The 8,055-nt window shown below is 42.6% G+C and overlaps 1 non-coding gene across 1 annotated transcript; it reads left to right on the plus strand.

Annotated features, from left to right (window-relative positions):
* Positions 1-6,027: 6,027 nt before the first annotated feature.
* Positions 6,028-6,100, plus strand: TRNAE-UUC (transfer RNA glutamic acid (anticodon UUC)). Its single transcript has one exon. It is a non-coding gene; the product is annotated as a tRNA-Glu (tRNA).
* Positions 6,101-8,055: the final 1,955 nt, after the last annotated feature.

Below are 8,055 nucleotides of genomic sequence, written 5' to 3' on the forward strand. Positions count from 1 at the left end.
GAGTACATCATGAGAAACGCTGGGCTGGAAGAAGCACAAGCTGGAATCAAGATTTCTGGGAGAAATATCAATAACCTCAGATATGCAGATGACACCACCCTTATGGCAGAAAGTGAAGAGGAACTAAAGAGCCTCTTGATGAAAGTGAAAGAGGAGAGTGAAAAAGTTGGCTTAAAGCTCAACATTCAGAAAATGAAGATCATGGCATCTGGTCCCATCACTTCATGGGAAATAGATGGGGAACCAGCGGAAACAGTGTCAGACCTTATTTTTTTGGCTCCAAAATCAGTGCAGATGGTGATTGCAGCCATGAAATTAAAAGACGCTTACTTCTTGGAAGGAAAGTTATGACAACCTAGATAGCATATTAAAAAGCAGAGACATTACTTTGCCAACAAAGGTCCGTCTAGTCAAGGCTATGGTTTTTCCAGTAGTCATGTATGGATGTGAGAGTTGGATTACAAAGAAAGCTGAGCGCTGAAGAATTGATGCTTTTGAACTGTGGTGTTGGAGAAGACTCTTGAGAGTCCCTTGGACTGCAAGGAGATCCAACCAGTCCATCCTAAAGGACATCAGTCCTGGGTGTTCATTGGAAGGACTGATGTTGAAGCTGAAACTCCAATATTTTGGCCACCTGATGCGAAGAGCTGACTCATTTGAAAAGACCCTAATGTTGGGAAAGATTGAAGGCAGGAGGAGAAGGGGACGACAGAGGATGAGATGGTTGGATGGCATCACCAACTCAATGGACATGAGTTTGGGTGGACTCCGGGAGTTGGTGATGGACAGGCAGGCCTGGCATGCTGTGGTTCATGGGGTCACAAAGAGTCAGACACGACTGAGTGACTGAACTGAACTGAACTGGTATTTTATTTCTTAATAAAATTATTTATCATGTATCAGATGTATAGTAATATGTTATTTCATTTTTTAAAATGGTAATCATTTCAAAATTGGGGAGTTAATATTCAAGCCTTTATAAAATACAATCAAAATAAATATCTCATATTAATAGACAATGTCTAGGAGGATAGGCTAACCTTGTCTCCTGGGCACGTTTAGCCATGGTTAAAATATCAGGGTTCTATTCATTTTATATCTTATAAGATTAAGAAGTTTGGGAAACTTAGCACTTCAGGATTCATTGCTGAGCAAAGACATTAAGGACTTCAGCATTTTCTATATCTGGGTTCCAACAATAGTATTGGGCTTCCCAGGTGGCACCAGTGGTAAAGAACCCACCTGCCAATGTGGGAGACTTTTAACAGTCACAGTTTCAATCCCTGGGTCCAGAAGATACCCTGGAGGAAGGCATGGAAACCCACTCCAGTATTCTCACCTGGAGAATCCACCAGACAGAAGACCCTGATGGGCTACATTCCATAGGGTTGCAAAGATTGGGACACAACTGAAGTGACTTAGCATACACAACGATAGTATTAACTCCAATGTTCCGTGAGAAGCTCAGTACTCACCAACCAAATGAAATGATAGATTGAAGCATTAGAATTTTTACAGGATGATTTACATAATTTGCAGAAAGCCAGAATGGGATTTTTCTTTATGTAATGCACAAAAATTTCTTTCTGGTCTGCCTCCAAAATAAAGACAAGTGTTAGCCCTAAAGTAATAAAATTTCTCTGTTTTTTAGATCCAACTCTACTCTTTTAACGTTAGTATCCACAAAAATTGAAATCTATTTTAGCACCCACATATTGTGTAAATTAATATAAAGAGAATACTGAAGGATGAAGTTTAAAGTGAGCCAAATAAGAAAAGTTTTCATTTTTCCATGGAACGAGAAAAAAATTACTAGAAAATGATTCTTAAAATTTTTCCATTATTCTAAAGCTCCTTGTTTGTGGAAACTATCCAATTTTCCAAAAAAAATATTATCCTTAGGTCTTTGTTCAAGAGCATATTTATTAAGTTATGATTTAAAAATTATTGCACTTTTATTATTACTATTAACTACCTTTTTTAACACTGGAAACATTTCTGATGCCAAAGAAAGCATTTTTTATCAGCAGCTTTACCATACTATTTTTATTTTAATAAAACAAACACAAAATCAAGTCATAAGATCATTAGGCAAGAATAGATGACAAGATTCCATTTCTAGTAATTGCTAAGTAGCTCATATTAGACCAATCCTCTCAAAGTAACAATTATAAACTCTGGACAAAACACACACACACACAAAACCAATGTCTGAAGCCATTTGAGAGTAGCCAAAAGCTGACAAAAAATTGGTTGTCAACATTTAGAGGAAAAGCTTGGCACTTGGATAATTGCCCATTTTTAATGTCCTTTTTCCTGAATGTAGTCCACAAATGATGTCACTAGAAAGCAACTAAAGGTTGAATAGAAACCTCACTGGCTCAGTAATCAGAAGACAATATTCAGAGCAACAGTAGCTGGAAAATGGAGGGGGAAATAATGGAAAGAAGAGAGCCCCAAAGGGGAAGCCCCAAATTCTACATATAAATTCTAAGAAAATCTCTGGCCAACTCTAAAGTAAGCATATGTTAGGCTAATACCAAGATGCCCAGCTAAGGCTGAAGGAACTAAACAGAAATATTAGTTGCTGTATAACACAGGAGAATTTAGAATTTCAGATTGGATTAGCCAGGTTAATTGCCTGCTAAAACAGAAGAACACTACTCTTTATAGTAACCTAACAGAGGCCAGGGTCTCTGCAACATACTATTCATAGTATACATGATACAATCTAAAATTACTAGACATGAGGGGAGATAAGAAAATACGACTCATACACAAGAGAAATGACAGTCAAGTGAAACCAACTCCAAGATGACTTAGATGTAAAATTAACAAGTGTGTTAAAACAGCCATTACAATAGTGCTCAAATATATAAAGCAATATAATGAGTGGACAGAAAATAACCAAAGAGAACTGGAAATTATAAAAGAATTAAATGGAAATACTGGAATTAAAAATATGTCTGAAATAAAAAACTCACTGGATGAGCTTAACAGTAGGTTGGAAATAACAAAAGAGTCAGTCAATGTGAAATCAGATCAAGAGAATTATCCAAATGAAGAAGAAAGAAAACATTTTAAAAAAAATAAAGCTTCAGAGACTTATGAGGAATAGGAAATAATAGTACATACTAATAATATTATACCTGGAATAATACATATATTATTAATATACATAATAATAATACATGTATGGCAACCCACTCCAGTGTTCTTGCCTGGAGAATCCCAGGGACAGGGGAGCCTGGTGGGCTGCCGTCTATGGGGTTGCACAGGACTTAGCAGCAACAGCAGCAACGAATGCTCTTCAGACTGAAGGGAAATAGAAAGATGGATCTCCCAAACGGATCTTCAAAAATGATAAATACATGGGTAAATATAAAAAACAATCTTTCTGCTCTTTTCCTTAAAATAATATTACTGTTTAAAATGTATAGCCTTGTATTGAGGGGTTTATTTCACACAGCTATGTGATATGTATGACACTTGAGAGGATGATGGAGGAAACGGGCTAAGTGCAGGTAATCAGGGCAAGAAGAAACTTCCTGACAGCTTTTTCTCTCTTTCTTTTTAAAATATTTATTTATTTATTTGGCTATGCCGTGTCTTAGTTGTGACACTCTGGATCTTTAATCTTCATTGCAGCTTGTGGGATCTCTTAGCTTCAGCATGCAGGATCTAGGTCCCTGACCAGGGATTGAACCTGGGCCCCCTGCATTGGGAGCACATAGTCCTAGCCACTGGAACACCAGGGAAATCCCTAGATTTTTCTTTTTTTTTTTCTTTCAGTGTGCAACTTCCATTCAGTAAAGTGCACAAATCTAAGTGGACAGCTGGATGACTTTTTTAATTTTATTGAATTTACAACTTTATTGATTTTACCACAGTGTGTTAATTTCTGCTGTAGCAGATGCACAGATTTTTACATATGCATTCACCCAAGTAACCACCACCAAAATCAAGATGTAAAACATTCCAGCTTCCCCAGAAGGTTCCCTCATGGCCTCTCTCATTTGATGCCATTCTTCTTGCCTCTGTCACCCCAAAATAATTGTACCTGTCCTAACAACCATTTTCCCCCATGTTTGCTTTTCCTACCTTTTAGTCTTCTGTTCTACAAAAGTGATCTTTAAGGCTGTATTAGTTGGCACCCCTGGAGAAGGCGATGGCACCCCACTTCAGTACTCTTGCCTGGAAAATCCCATGGACGGAGGAGCCTGGTAGGCTGCAGACCATGGGGTTGCGAAGAGTCGGACATGACTGAGCGACTTCACTTTCACTTTTCACTTTCATGCATTGGAGAAGGAAATGGCAACCCACTCCAGTGTTCTTGCCTGGAGAATCCCAGGGACGGGGGAGCCTGGTGGGCTGCCGTCTCTGGAGTCGCACAGAGTTGGACACAACTGAAGCGACTTAGCAGCAGCAGCAGCAGCAGTTGGCACCCCTATCAAAGGCTCATTGGAGCGAGATGTATATCTGTTCTTTAATGGTAGAAGAAGAGACTAATTAATTTCTGAAAAAAGGAGGCATGAGTGTGAAAAAGACAAAAGGGCATTGAAAGAGGAGAGGAAGGGAGATGCTTTCTTGAACATGCCGAACCTACCAACTCCATGGAATGAAAACAAACAGTACCTCTCTTCAAATTTCCCCCACAAGCCTGTAAACAGCCACAGAGCCCGCCTGGGAGAATCTCGAAGACTTCCGGTTCCAGCTTTCTCTGATTTAACAACCTCTGCAAATGGGCTTCAAAGCTCTTCCCCAAAGCAATTCCAGCAGGGCTGAGTGCCCGTGGCAGCCAAGGGCACCCTGGCTCCGAGTCCCAGGACTTGTTAATGATGATGCTGTTGGCCTTGAGTGGAGGCTTGCTGATTAGGAGGCAGTAGGTGGGGAATGCAGCGAGCTCTGAAGATAAGTGAATTCATTACTGCAGGGTGTGCAGTAACGGCTCACATCAAAAGCCAGCAGCAAGAAGGGCTCTTTGATCTCCAGTTCAGTACCCTTTCAAGTGGTTCCCATTCTCCTTCCCAGAAAGTTCTTGCTTCTTCCTCCCTTGATTTCTGGGGAGAATTCTAATGAGTGACCTCCAGGCCAATCCACCCACCCAGTGGTATGCAGGAGAGAGGCTGGAGCATGAGCCAAAATCCACAATCAGTTCCCTGAAGAGCAGCACAGCCAAAGCCCCTGTCCCCAGCCACACAAAATGAGAGCATAGCTTTTAAGAGCAACTCATGCACCAGGAGACCTGTACAAGAACGCTCTCAGCAGCATTGCTGCAAACAGCTCCAACAGCCAGCAACAACAGAATGACTACTTTGTTATGTGTCCTAACAATGGAATACTATGTAGCCAGGAAAATGCCTGGACTCCATCTCTGGGGAACCACACAGAGGCCTCTTACACACATGATATTGGGTAAAAGAAACCAGCAGGGAAATAATAGGTGGTGTATAATCCCATTTCTATAAATTGTAAAGCTTGCGAGGATAAATTATAGTGTTTCCAGATTAATAGTTAGGTGGCCAAAGCATAAGGAGAAGCAAAGAAACAATTGACATTAAAACCTGGAATCTAGAAAAATTATATTGATGAATCTATTTGCAAGGAAGGAAAAGAGATGCAGATGTAGAGAGTGGACTTGTGGACACAGTGAGGGAGGAAGAGAGTGAGAAAAATGAAGAAAGTAGCATCAACATATATACATTATCAGGTGTAAGATGAGTAACTGATGAGAACTTGCTGTATTCTCATCACAGCAGGCTCTGGCTCTCTGTGATGACCTGGAGGGATGAGATGGGGGAGGGGTGGAAGGCTAAGGAGGGAGGGAATGTATGTATTTGGCTGTATACATACATATATGTATGTATGTATATGTATGGATGGATAGATGGATATGTATATGGCAAATCAGCAAATTATGGCTGATTTGCATTGTTGAATGGCCACAACCAACACAACATTTAATTTTTTTAATTTTTAAATTAAAAACAAACAAACAAACAAGAAAAACCAGGAAGGACTGGGACTTCCCTGGTGGTCCAGTGGTTAGGATTCTGCACTTTCAATGCTGAGGGCCCAGGTTCAATCCCTGGTCAGAGAACTAAGATTTCCACAAGCTGCCTGGAAAAAAAAAAAAAAAAGAGTTCCTGCTGACTGTTAAAAAAAAGACAGGGAAGAGGGGGAGGAGTGTGGCCAAGCAAGGGGGCTGTGTTTCTGGGAGCCAGGAATGGTCTACTTCTTGATCCCTACAATGGTTTCCTGGGTATTCCCTTCTTTATGTTCTATTTTTTTTTTCCTTCTGATCTTTTCAGTGACTGTATCACACAGTTTTAATAAGAGGGCTTCACAAAAGCAAAGCCTGAGAAATTCAAGACTATCTCGGAGAACTGGGGTTAAAAAAAAAAAAAAAAGCAGTCTGCTCAGCTGCTGTGATGCCTAATAAAGCTGCAAAGGCAGCCCAAACCGCAGGCTGTCAGAGGCACCAAGTGCAAGCATGATGCACGCTGTGGAGATGAATCCTTGCATGAAGGTTTCACTGAAAAGAATTCTGTCCTTGGCCGCCCACCCTTCAGCAGCACCAGCCTGGGTGCTTTGTGGCTCAGAGAGGCTGGGGGAGGCCCACCTTTCACCGGGAAGCTCCCTGGCTCGGCTCCCCTTCACTTCTGGATGCCAGAAATCCTGACAGAAGAACAGTCTCCACGGTGCCAGAAGAGGAGGCTATACTGCCGCCTGGAGACAAATCCTTGCTGAGTCTGTGCTTCCCATAGAGAAAACGTTGCTTTCAGCCTCCGGGCCCTGCAGGCACAACGTGCCCCCGTGGCGCCCGGCATGTGACAGTGGGGGATTCTTGCCCATTATCCTCAGGCTCTGGCCATGGTGTATACTTTCCATCAGATTGGACCATCCAGCTGAGTTTTGCGGCCTCGCAGACAAACTGAATCAGATGAAGGTCGCTGATCCCAAGAGCTGGATTCTATGGCCAGTGCACCCGACTGGCCCCAAGCGGCTTTGACTTTATGGCAAAGATGGAGGCGTCAGATGTATCCTTATCCCTAGGTTAGGGATGCCATCAGGTCGTGAGGGCAGACTGCCCCTGTCCTCAGAGAAGCAGAGAAAGTCCTTTCTGTTCTTTTTCCTTTCACATCCAGTTTACAGAGTCTGCTCATGTTGTAACAGGAGAAGCCGAACAGGCTGTGATCTAGGGAGGGCCATCGCAGGCCTTGGATGAAGCCGACCTGCGCAGAGACACACGTGGCCAAGGCATGGCTGTCTCACTGCACTTTTAGCTCCGTGTCTCTCGTGGCAACCCCTCCCATCTCACATTGCAATTATCTGTAAACTTACCACTTACCTCCTTACCACTTATCTCCTCCATTACTGGGCACAGGCCCTGGAGGACACACCCCATGCCTGGCACAGTGCCCCTGCAGTCATTAGTCCCTCTAAATGTTTGCAGAATAGAAGGACCAGAATCAGCACACATTAATCTCAAAAATATAACAGTTACTATAGTAGATGCCTAGTGTATACTTAATGTACCCTTCTCACGACCAGCATCTGGTCAGTGTTGACATCACCACGTTCAGACTGAGTCTCAAAACTCTTAGAGCCGCAGTTCCTACACTTTGGGGCACCAGGGACCAGTTTCATAGAAGACAATTTTTCCACATACGGGGTGGTGGGGGTGGTTTAGTATGATTCCCGTAAGGAGTAGACAACCTCGTTCATGCATGCGCTGTTCACAGTAGGGTTGGAGCACCTATGAGAATCTAATGCCTCCACTGACCTGACAGGAGGTGGAGCTCAGGCAGTAATGAGAGCCAAGAAGAACAGATGCAAATACAGATGAAGGTCTGTTCACTCTCCCACCTGCTGCTCACCTCCTGCTGTGTGGCCCGGTTCCTGACATGCCAAGGACCGGAACCAGGACTCCTGTCTTGGAGGACTTGCCCAAGGTCACTCAGCCAGCCAGAGTCCAATCTAGACTGGAGTCTAAAGCTGTTGTTCTGCCAGGTCCTTCCCTTCTGTCTCCATGAATGAGTGGGTGAATGGGGT

The sequence above is a fragment of the Bos taurus genome, chromosome 9 (assembly GCF_002263795.3).
Source record: "Bos taurus isolate L1 Dominette 01449 registration number 42190680 breed Hereford chromosome 9, ARS-UCD2.0, whole genome shotgun sequence".
Taxonomy (NCBI): Eukaryota; Metazoa; Chordata; class Mammalia; order Artiodactyla; family Bovidae; genus Bos; species Bos taurus.